The following is a 12948-nucleotide window of genomic DNA, read 5'->3' on the forward strand; positions in this document are numbered from 1 at the left end:
GGAGAGGGAGAGGGAGAGGGAGAGAGGGGGGGGCTGGCCAGGAACACATGGGAACACACAGAAAGAAAGAACTGGTGTAGCAAGCATTCCCTTTATATGCTGCCCACACCTGGCAGGTAATGGCATAAGCAGTTGCTAGGTCCTTGGGAAGAACCTAGTGGAATCAACTGTAGGCTAACATCAAACATTCAAATATATGAATCTATGAGAACCCTACCTATTCAAATCACCAAATGGACTTTATTTATAGTCAAATCATATGGCTCAATTCTCTGATGACATTGCATAGTCATATTCCTTTGACTTTTATGACCTATGGTTTTATGTTTCTAGCCTTTAATCCTATCCAGTACATCTCTGTAACCACTACTATTTCATTAGCCAGAAATAAAAAAAAACCCTAAAAATATTTCTTAGAAACCCTCTAAACAAAGTAAAATCAGAAGCTACAAAATCCACATATATGTAACTATTGCTAAGACATTTAATATTACATTTCTGTGTCTCTGTCTTTTTTTCTTGAAAGTTCACATCCACACTGGAGTGTGTAGTGTTCTTTACATAAGTGTCTCTTTCAATTCCTCTTTTTAAATCAATGCCAAATCATTTTAAAATAAACTATAACTCTGACTCATGATGACTTGTCCTGGAATTCCTTTCTATGGCAAAGTCAGGACTTCTAGCTTCACTTGAGTAGGAATATATAAAAGAATCCTTCTGAGTACTAGAGGCTGTAGCACCAGACTGCTTTGTCTACTTCCCAACACTACCAGAGAAATTTCTGAAGAAGTACCAAAGTTAGCTGGAAGAACAGGACAGAGTAACCCAAGGAAAGGGTCTTGAAATCAAAATTCTGGAAGAAATAAATATGTACAAATTTTGAAAAGATGCATGGTATTATAACATGAGGTTTTTGGTTGAGTCGAGTAAATTAAAAGGCAACTGAAGGTGAGGTCAGAGTTGAATGAGCCATCTCTAGAAATACTGAGGTCAGACAGATAGGAGAAATGATAAAGACAAGTGATAATCCTGGAACTAGTTTCCAATGAATAAGGAAGATCTCATAGTAAGATGCTTATTCAAAAGTATTTGATGAGCACCTATTGTGTGCAAGGTGCATTGTGGATGCTGGATTGGAGTGCAATAATGAACACAATCAAGTTTCTATCCTCAAGGAATTTATATTATCTTGAAAGAATTTAGACTTGAAATAGAAACCAAAACTAGTATAACCATACTGAGGAAGGGAGACACTGTTTTATGTACATGATAACTCTGAGGAGGTGACATTTCAGTTGATACTAGGATGGTGAGAAGAAATCAACCAGAGATATATGGAAAGAGCCTTCCAAACACAAAGGGAAAACAATTGCAAAAGTCTAGAGCTGCAAACAAGTGTACACATACAAGTGAAAGAAAGTCCAATGTTGCAGAATCATTGAAGTACAAGTGTGTGTGTGTGTGTGGGGGGGTGATTTGAGAGAATCAGATGGGGCATAACATCAAGATTAAAAAGAAAGTATGAGTGCATGACAGAGAGTAATGCCAAGTGCTTCCAAGGGGCCAGCAGTTGTGAAGAAGGCAGAAAGAAAATACCTAGAAAATATAATGTATTTATTCTCCTAAAGTCAAATACAGAAAATAATTAAAAATAAGATGTTGGTACAATAGGGAATGTGGGTATAGGCATACATGTAAACATAATCTCAGACTTTTGAAAAGTTCAGCTGGATAGGTTCTTAGTATCATCTAGTCTGTCTTTTATTACTCTTAAGTGCAGGAATAATTTTTTACAACCTACTTTAATAAGGGTTTAACCTCTCCTCTAGCTCACCACCTAGCAGAGATAGTGGAAGAGAAAAGTTAGTATATGGGGGAAGCAGACCTTTTCAGCAATAGTTCTTTGGGGGCAAGCTTGACCTTTGGCAGCAGTTCAGTCCCATAGCAAACAGTAAATACGATTTAGCAGCTGCAGACCAGTTCTCTAGGCGGGCAGACACCAGGCATGAACCAGCAGCTATTGTCCAGTCCTTTTGGAAAGCAAACACTAAGCATAAACTAACAGCTACAGTTCAGTCCTCTTGGCAGACAGACACCAGGCATGAAACAGCTTGAGGTGAGGCCGCTGAAGTGGCAAGCTGCCACAGGAACCTCACGAACAGTTTGTGGGCAAATTTCTCTCAGTGGCAGCATTAACACAAGTTGAATGAACCAATAGATGTGTGTCTTTAGCGAAGGGTAGGTAGTGAGGCAGAACAAACCAAACCAATGCTCAGCGCTTATGCCCCACTGTCTGTGGGGTCATATTTATACTCCTTCGTTAAGCATCCTTTCATGTCTTTGCTATATCCAAACATCCTTTCACCTGTGTCTGCTTCAGGAATACAGTCTTTCACGTGTTTATTTTAGCAAGACATCCTTTCACCTGTGTGCCCCAGCAAACTGGCATTTCATATAACTATCTTTCCAAAGCAACTTTCCACTTCACGTAAGTATAGTTCTCAGACCCGCAGCCTCCATCCTCAGAGAACTTATTTCAAATGCAAACTTCCAGACCTCCTGACTAAGTGTTAACATTTTCACAAGATTTCCGAGTAATTTACATGCATATAAAGGTGTGAGCAGCTCAGCTCTAGACCAAACTCTTGTCACTGTACTGGAATCATTAAGATCCTTTTTAGCTCTCACCTCCACCTTTCATTAATTACCTCCCTCTGCCCTCTATACCATGCCATGCTTTCGGTATTGGCTTCGTGTTGCCTAAGGAATTTGTTCTCCACTTCACTGTACTCTGGAAGGGAGGAGCTGAAATAACCTAATCTACCATCGGGTAGATGAACAGATTTAACCTATATCCACTTAGGTGTTGGTTAAAAAATATGGGTGGGTTTGGGTCCTCTAATGTCAGCAAATATGTAGATATTCTATCAATTCAAGCCCACCTGTCTATGTCCACTGTTATAAAGAGCCATCACTGAAAGCATTCAATCATAGTTGAAGAAATGGCTGTAATAAATTGATGTTATAAAGGATTTACCAGTAAACTTGCTCAAAAATATTAAATTATACAAAAGTAAAATTTAGCTAAGGGTGTACTGCCTCTGCCTGGCAGTTTAGAAATGATCCTAGCTGACAGCCACTAATTAAGCCCTATGCTTCTCATTAGAAAGAGCATAATCCTGCCAGGCAAGAAGGATGACCCTGGGTAACAGCTGCCCAAGAAAAGCAACCCTACTCTGCCTCAAGAGAACTGTGACAACATTTGACATTTAAAATCTCCCATTTGTTCAAACAATCAAACCTTGGAATTTCCGCCTCTTTAAAACATATTTATTTAATTTCTTTAAGTGTAATTTGGGTTCATAAATCTAAACGTATCCTGGAGATAAATATGTATGTAAGAATACAATGTTAGCACTCAAACCTATAAAAGCTGAGGGGGGTTTCTGTTTAGGGCTGGTTCTTCTTTTGGCATCAGCTAGAGCCTGACATGTGCTATTTTTAAAACATCCTCCTTTATTAATCTGTAAGTGCTTTGAGTGACTTCTCACTGAGAAGGCATAATAATACCATAAAAGAGTCTCCAACAGTACCTGTCAGAGACGTTATAAGTGAATCCTCCAGTGATGGAAGAATATGCTAGAGAATCAGCCTGTGAGCCTGAGGCAGGACAGAAACTTAGGTAACGGTATGGAAATATGAGAAAGAAAATGACTCCTGAAGTCTGATTTAAACCATCTGAAAAGTCAGGTATTCCAGCTTAATCAACATTTGCTATAAAGCCTATCGACATAGAGTTAATATTCATTTCATATACAGATATTTTCTGTTAAAGTAACAAAGGAACCAATCCTAAGGACTGAATTGTGTGGCCTTGGGTAGAGCTTCATTCCACAAACATCTGGGAATCTCAGACTATTAACTTTATTTGCAGTGAAGGTATATTACCTTTCTACATCCTGGGTATTTTTTACCAATTTTGTCCCTGTCAGGTGCCTCTCAGCAAACTCTCTGTGATCTCATTTAGGTTTCTTAGCAGCCCTTAAATATAGTAACCATTAAAAATGCCTTTTTTTCTCAATTGTAAAAAACAAAGCAAACAAAAAAGCAAAGCAAAACAAAACACCAATGATCTCTGACTCCCCTTGAGGAGCCCATACCCGCACTGGATTCTTATTTTCTGTGACTGTGTTTTGAAGCCCAATATCCATGTTCTCAAGTATATCTTTTTTTGGTGTGTGTGTGTGTGTAACTCTTTCTCTTAAACCTCAGTGATTAAATCTATATTAAAATACCTTTATTGCATCTAAACTCTACTTCATAAATCAGTAGTTCTAAAATTATTTTCTGCATTGCAACCCCAAATCCCAATTTAGCCTGAGTTAAGGTCTCTCAAAGTTCAGGGGAACTCCTAGGGCACTGAGGATCTGTGCCTACTGTCTCTGACCTGGAAAATTTTGATAAGCCAATATGAAAAGGGTTCTGGACCAGTCAAGTGACTGCTGACTTTCTGTTTAACCTTGGATAAGCCACTTAGTCTCGTCATGTATAGTTAGAATTTCCCAATACTTTTTGACCTGAACTTTTTTTGACAGTGTATACAAGGTCGTCTAGTATCTTGTCCGGTAGAGTCTATGTCTTCCCTGTCCTGTAGAGCCCATGTCTTGTCCTACAGGCCATGTAGGACGCTGAGTAGGAGATATCTGGATCTTATTTCACCTAGAGTAGTTCTCCTTTCATTTATTTTGTACATTAATCTTTGAGATAATATTTTGATTGAGTAAAGCATCCCTGTTGCTTTTAGAAACATACAAAAACCTGTCATAACAAAATGCAGGTCACAGTGGCAGGTTTGCGGAAGTAGTCACATTAAAGTACCCTTCAGCATGAGCTTTATTAGGAAAGAATGCCTCTCAACCATGTTTGTGGAGCGTGTGTGTGTGTATGTGTGTGTGTGTGTGTGTGTGTGTGTGTGTGTGTGTCCTTAAAGTGGTAGGGCACTAAGAGAAATACAGGTGACATATATAGAGGCAGTATGATGTGGCTTTGAATGGAAAAAGAGATTATAATCAAAATCCCAAGTTGAAGCCAGGCAGAGTGGTGCCCATCTTTAATGCCAACACTTGGAAGACAGAGGCAGGTGGATCTCTTGAGTTTGAGGCCAGTCTGATCTAGAGAGTGAGTTCTAGAGAAACACTGTCTTAAACAAACATACCTCTTCATTCAAATGATGGTATCCTTTGCTGTACAAAAGCATTTTTAATTTTATGATGTCTGATTTAGTAATTGTTTTACTATATGTGCTATCAAGGTCCTACTCAGAAAGTCTTTTCCTATACTTCTTGCTCCTCTATCGGATTCAGGATACTTGATTTTATGTTGAGAACTTTCATCCATTTGGAGTTGAGTTTTGTGCAGGGTAAGAGATAAAAAACTAGTTTTACCCTTCTACATATATTTGATTTGATCAACATTATTTTTGAAGATGCTGTCCTTTCTCCAATCTGTATTGTTGGCCTCTTCATAAAGCAATCAAGTGTCTGTAGATCTTTAATTCTATTCCATATTCTATTGATCAATGAGTATATTGTTATGCCAGTACCATACTGTTTTTAATTACTGTAACTCTGCAGTATGGAAGCTCAGAGATAAAACTACTAGCAGACTTTTGTTGTTGTTGTTGTTGTTCAAGATTGTTTTGGCTATCATGGGTCATTTGTATTTTTCTATGAAGTTTGAGGTTAGTTTGTAAATGTGAACTCATAGCAGTTTTGACAATGTATATAAGACTGTAGGGTATGTGGACTGTGATACCAAATGGATATAAGAACTGGTGAGATGGGGCATGCTCAAATCCCAGGAATGTCAGAGATCTGAGATGACAGAAGAGGCGCTGCCCCCTCCCTGCCTCTGTGCCTTCTATGGAGCATAACCATGGCCTCCAACTGAGGAAACCATGACACTCAGTCAAGTAGCACTGCATGTGGAATGCCTGTCTATGTTAATGAGATATCTCAATAGCCTTAGCCTTCAGTCAATGACCTTTTCTTTGTGGATATTCTCATGCCCTTCCCCAAAATTATATAATTCCTGGCTCACCCCCAAATAAAGCATATACATCCACACTCACCCGCAATAAAGAATACAAACAAGCTAAGATCATTTCAGAGAGCTGTTTCATTAAGGATCACCATGGGGAAGGCCTTTGCCTAAAGGAGCTGAAACACTAAGACTTCCAAGAAGACCTGCTGTCTTCTCCCATCCCTCTGGCACTTGACACTCATTTCCAACTGGACAGGATCCTGTTTGTCCTGGGCCCTGCTCTCCCCTTCAGGTCTTGCATGCAAGGGGCTCTCTCACACCCCTAAGGGAGACACAAACACCCTCAGTTCCTGACTTCCTCTCTGAGTAGTACTCCGATGGTGCCCAGGTACCCAGAGAGGAGACCAGGAACCACAGCATTTGTCCCATATCCTGAAAGCTTCTGGTCTGGCTAGCAGCATTGCTTTGATGCCCTAAAGGGAAACGTGGGCTGTGGACTCCATATTCTCTCTGAGCCAGTGTATTGGCAGTGCTCAGACACTGCTAAAGAAGAGAGGCAGAACCCAGGACCTACATAAAACCTGTACTACTGAAGCCAAACTGAATCTCAGGATGGAATGGGGAGGCGCATATAAGCCCACCCACCAATCTGCGATAGACAAAGAGATATTCACAGTTGATAGCTTCTGGAAGAGGGAATGTCAGCTATTGTTAAAAGTGTATCCTCTAGCAGGTCAACCACACTCCAGTGGAAGGCCATATAACTATCAATATATGCATAGCATACGTTGGACTTGATGGACTTAAATAATAAAGACACAAAGATTGGTGGGTAGCAAAAGAGAGGTAGATCTGGGAGGGTGTGAATATAATCAAAATGTACAAAATTCCAAAGAACTAACTGGAAAGTAAGTGGAAACAAACAAGCCTAAGAGGAGATGCATTAGGAATGACAGGACGCTGGAGGAGAACAGACTCTCAGGTATAGAGAGAAGCTGTATTAGGAGAGACAGCTGCCATGTATAGTGAATGGCATGATAGAAGTCCTGAAAGGAGATAAGAGCCCCTGGATCCCACAGAAACAAAGGAAATGCCTTACTTTTATGGGTTTTAAGAAGGCAGCAGAAAGTTTAACACTATTACTGAGTTTGGACTAAAACTAGATGCAAATGAACCAGGAACTGGGAAGGACCATACATTCACTTTATTGCAAAGGGTTCGATTTTCCCTCTAAAATCTGTGTGCTCTATTTGTCACAACAGAGCTGTCATTTCTAGGGATGAGATGGCAAGGAGTGGGCATAGCCAGATTTTTGAAGGAACAAGAGGCAACTAGAGCTTCTGTGATCTGACAAAAACTAGATTACATCAGAAGCTACAAACAGAATATCTGGATAACTCCCATTTTACTTCTCTCTACCAAGTATTCAAAGATTATGGATGTTTATAGTTCAATCAGGATATTTTATATAAAATGTAATATTAAAATATCTGGCAAGCCTGGGCTTTAAAGTTTACTTTGCAACCAACAGCTGGAGCTGAATGAGTTGCTGTGACCTCATTTAAGTGGTGACCAGTGCTTTCAAAGGCTCTTTGACCTTCAGCCCTTTTACTATTCTGTAGTCGTAGGATATCTAACCCAGTGCTTCTTAAACTTGTTTTGTTTTGAGAGTCTCATGTAGCACAGGCTATCCACATACACCCTGTGTTGCTAAGGATGACTTTAACTTCTAATCCTCCCTTTTCTACTCCTCAAGTGCTGGAAATACAGGTGTGTCCTACCACATCTGGGTCTGATTTTATTGATGAAACCCAGGGCTTTGGACATTCTACCAAATACACTACATCATTTTTTGAAGCTTCTTATACTGTTGACTAATATTCTTGTTCCCGTGAAAATTATGATTCACTAGGAGTGAATACCTGAGGTGTGCTCTCTATCTGTCTGTCTGTCTGTCTGTCTGTCTGTCTGTCTGTCTGTGTGTGCGTGTATATGTGTGTGTGTATGTATGTATGTATGTATGTATGTATATGGGTGTTTTTTCTACATTTACACAAAAGAAAGTACCAGATTCCATGAGATTACAGTCAGATAATAAGTGAACAGCAATGTAGGTGCTGGGAATTGAACTCAGGACTTCTAGAAAAAACAACCAGTGCTCTTAACCACTGAGCTATCTCTCCAGCCCCAGATGCTTTATTTTTAATACATGATGCTGCTGGTCCGTGGTCCACGTTTACAGAATTAATAGGGACATTACAAGAAGGAAAGAAGTAAGGAAGCCAAGAGTTATAGTCCTTGGCCCTAGCTTTCACTGATTTTCTTTGGGGACAGAGAATCACCAAACATTGTGAACAGTGGATTAGCTAAACCCTTCTCCAGGAAGGTAGTAAAAAGACAGGAAAAGAATCCAGAAGTCACAGGAGTCTTGAACAATAGAAAAAGCATTACTAATAAACCCTGTACTGCATGTTTATTGGCAACTGGTGCTGCTTCAAGGGACCTGCTGACTTTTCTGATTTAAGACTACTTGGTTTCGCGGGGCAGTAGTGGCACACGCCTTTAATCCCAGCGCTTGGGAGGCAGAGGCAGGAGGATTTCTGAGTTCGAGGCCAGCCTGGTCTACAGAGTGAGTTCCAGGACAGCCAGGACTACACAGAGAAACCCTGTCTTGAAAAAAAACAAAAACAAAAACAAACAAAACAAAACAAAAAAAGACTGCTTGGTTTCTACCTCAGTTTCCAATGGCCATCTCTTTACTTACTAAACAGAATGAGAGATGAAAGAAAAGATAAAGGGAATGGACAAAGGTAAATGAAGAGGAAGATGGGAAAATAAAAGGAAAGGAAGAAATGGGAGAAAGAAGCCAGAAGGAGAAGCTGGAATGAAAAGAAGAAAGGATAAAATATTGGATGAATAGGAAAGAGAACAAGAAAAATAGGGAAAGGATGGAAAGGATGAAGGAGGGGAAGAAAGAAGCTTAACAGAAAATAGCTGAGGATCTTTCAGTCTTGAGCCCAAGACCCCATTCCCTTTCTTTCTTTCTTCCTTTCTTCCTTCCATCACCAAGAAATTTAGTTAACAAATGAACTAAATGTGCAGATAAACTGTACAAAAGTCTAGTGAAGAAACTTTAGCAATAGCACATCATAAAAATCCCTGAACAAATGGTGATACTGTGTTATATAACTCTGCAAATACAAGATGGCAAAGAAACCATAAAGTTCATATTACTTTACCCAAGGCTCCTACATTTTTACCAGGCTATTTTTTTTTTACAGTAGAATTTCCCCAAAGTAGTATCTAATGAGCTCCAATTTTCTATGATCCTCTGATCCTATGATAACTGAATGAGTTGGTTTCATCTAGCCTGATTGATAGGTTATCTCTATTGATGAAATAAGCCAATTCATGCTGAATTAAGAAGTATATAAAGGCAGGTGTGTGGGGGGGCAGCACTCAGGAGGGTTCACAAGTCCCAAGGAAGGAGGCCATGCATATGCAGAGCCAGAAAATGGGATGTGGTGGGTGGAGAGAAGAGACAGAGATAGAGACAGAGAGAAACACCAAAATGTCTGGATTATATAGTGAAGAGCCTAGTCTCTGGGCTGGAAAGTTCAGGGTAGAGGGTGGAGTATACCAGCTATGTGCTGTAACAGGTAGGGACTGAGGGATGCTGGGAGAACCTGGAGGGCATGTCTGCTTCGGTTGTTACATAGGCACCTCAGCTGTTTGTCCTGGGTCTGAAACCCAACACTGATTATGTTAGATTGCTTCCTCTTCCTCACACAACATGTAGCAGGAACTGTAGCGTGTTAGCATTCCTTTTAGGCTCTGCCCAACAGTTACCTAGCAACAGTCAGGTGGGAGCCTGGCTTGCTATAAAAAGACTGGCTTCTCCTGCTCTCTCTGACCCTTTTCTGTCTCTCTGACCCCTCTCCCTCTCTCTGTCTGACCCCTCCCTCTCTCCCTCCCCACCTGTCTCTCCACATATTCCTGGTCAGCCTCTTCTTTCTCTCTCCATCTCTCTGTTCTTTTCTGTCCCCTCTCTTTCTCTGCCTCTACTCCCTTCTCAATGCCCCGTTCCCATGCTCCCAAATAATTTTCATTTTATACTAGACCCATCGTATGGCTGGTACCTGGAGGTCGGGGGGGGGGGAGATGCCTCAGCATGGACCCGCTAAGATATGCCCCCCTCGCTGCACCATGGCGTTAAAAAACAAACAAACAAACAAACAATGTATCAGGAACCACATATTCAAGCTTGTGTTCCCACCACCTAGGTATGTTGAATGAACAGTTTGACAACCTGCTGTGGAAGCCCTGAAGTGAAAAGTAATTGGATTGTAGGAGACATGGTATTTAGGATGAGCAAGAAGCTGGGCTGGAGGAGTGACATGTATAATTACTTCCCAAACTTCCTGTGCCAATTCTTGTTGATATGTGTTCTACATAACGCTATTGTAAGCCAATAAGCACTCACTCTTGGTAGAGTTATATTCCTAAGATACTAATTGGTCCATATCTTCTCCTTTTATTTTCATGTACATCTTGTGTGTGTGTATGTGTGTGTGTATGCTTGTTCATATGTGTGTAGGTGCCATTATGTACACATGGAAGTCAGAGGTTTGCATTGAGTATCTTTCTTGACAGCTCTCCACTTTATTTACTGAGAGAGAAACCCTGAGGTCACCCATTTCAGGCCACCCATTTCAGCCTGAACTAGGGATCCCTTCAGTAACTGTAAGTGAAGCCTAAGTGAGCGACTCTACCTGATAGCTTCTGATATGAGTGCTGAGTATCCAAACTAAGGTCCTTACACTTGAGTGACAAGCATTTTATCCACTAAGCCCTCCAGCATAATTTTAAATGACTCCTCTATTGATAATAAGATACAAAATCTTTAACAAGATATGGACAAGCATCAACAACCTGCTAGTATCATGCTTGTGGTGGTTAGTTTTTGCCAACCTGACACAAACTAGAGTCACCTTAGTAAGAGGGAACTTTAATTGAAGAATTGCCTCCATCAAATTTTGGCTTATGAGCATGTCTGTGCGGCATTCTCTTGGTTAAAGATTGACATGGGAAGGCCCATCACACTGTGCTAGTAGTGACACACTTGCACACTTGTAAAGTTATCTAAGAAAGCGAGCACAGCAATCCGATATGCAGCATTCTTCCAGTTCCTGCTTACTGGTTCCGGCCTTGTGTTTATGCCCTAACTTCCCTCAATAGTAGACTGTAAAGTATGATAGGCTGTAAAATATGGTCCTCCCCATGTTTCGGTCACTGTTTTCTTGTAGGAAGAAAGATGCAAACTAAGACAATATTCTTGTACCTTTAATCTTTAAATCTTTGACCTTTAATTTCTTCACATAAGCATGTTTTACAACTCATGATGACTTTTTAAAAAAAAAAAGTCTGACAGTTTATTTTAGGCAAATTCAAGCACAGCACAATTTTTGGGAAAAAAAAGTGTCCTGATGATAATTACTCAATCTTGTGTATACAAAAAAATCAAACAGACAAACAAACAAACAAAAAAACCAAAATAAAACTTAAGGGTTGGAGAGATGGCTTGGTGGTTAAGAGCGCTGTCTGATCTAAAGGAGGTCCTGAGTTCAACTCCCAGCAACCATATGGTGGCTCACAACCATCTGTAATGAGGTCTGGTGCCCTCTTCTGGCCTGCAGGATAATGCAGGCAGAACAATGTATACATAATAAATAAATAAACCTTAAAAAAATAAAAGCTTAAGACATGTTTACATTGAAACTCTTTACAAAGTATGTATGACCTTCCATAAAGATGGATTCTTTTGACTCAGAAACAATGCTCAAGATAAGGGTCTGAGAATGACTGAGATAAACATCCTGTGAAGGCTCTATGCCCCAGCATAGAGGAATGCCAGGGGAGGGAGGCAGGAGTGGGTGGGTGGGGGAGCACCGTCACAGAAGCAGGGGGAGAGGGGGTGGGTAGGGGGTTTGAGGATGGGAAACTGGGAAAAGGAATAACATTTGAAATGTAAATAAATAAAATAATCAATTAAAAAAAAAAGAGTCTGTGGGAGTCAGGTGTGGCCTGGCCCTGCAGATTACACAGAGTTTACCCAGGCTGTAGTAAAGTACATGTGACAATGTCCCTAGGGATGGGTTTTATTGACTGAGAAACAATGCTCAAGATAAAGGTCTAGGGAGGAAGAGTCTGTGAGGCAAGCCCGTGTGTTTAACATTCCTGTTTTCTTTACTGCTTATCTGTGAGCACAGGACCTTGTGCCCTCTATGCTCTGATACCTTATGCTGAACAGATCCAGTCATGAGGGTAGGACTTCAATAACCCCAAACTACTTAATTGAAAGAAGAAAAAATAAGGAGGGCATGAGAAGGAAAAAGGGAGATGTAGATGCTAAAAATGAGAAATAACAAGTTCTCACTAGATTGTGCACTATACGTTCTGCTTGTAAATAAAATTAAACTCAGTCCTGACAGCTATTTTACTTACCCATCTTCATTGGGGAAGAGCTCATTTATTTCAACCTATTGGTTATAATGAAGGGAAATCTCTCAGTTTGGCACAGCTACTAATTAGCTTAATAATCTTAGAAAAATAATTTGCTTAAAAATCGTTATAACAAAAAGAGCTTTTGGGGGGAGGTAGTGTTAATTCCAGCCAATGGAAAGAAATGCAGAGACTCACATTCAAACAGTACATGGAGCTCTGGGAGTCTTACAGAAGAGTTTGGGAGAAAGATTGAGGGACGAGAAGAGGACAGGAACTCCAAAGGAAGACAGAGTCAATTATGCTGGACCTCCAAACAACTAGAGCAGGGGCTGGCCCTGAGTCTGTTGCCTACCTGCCAGCCTGTAGATCTTGCACCCCTAAATGGACAGCCTTGTGACCTCA

This window comes from Grammomys surdaster, unplaced genomic scaffold, assembly GCF_004785775.1.
Source record: "Grammomys surdaster isolate TR1022 unplaced genomic scaffold, NIH_TR_1.0 240, whole genome shotgun sequence".
NCBI lineage: Eukaryota > Metazoa > Chordata > Mammalia > Rodentia > Muridae > Grammomys > Grammomys surdaster.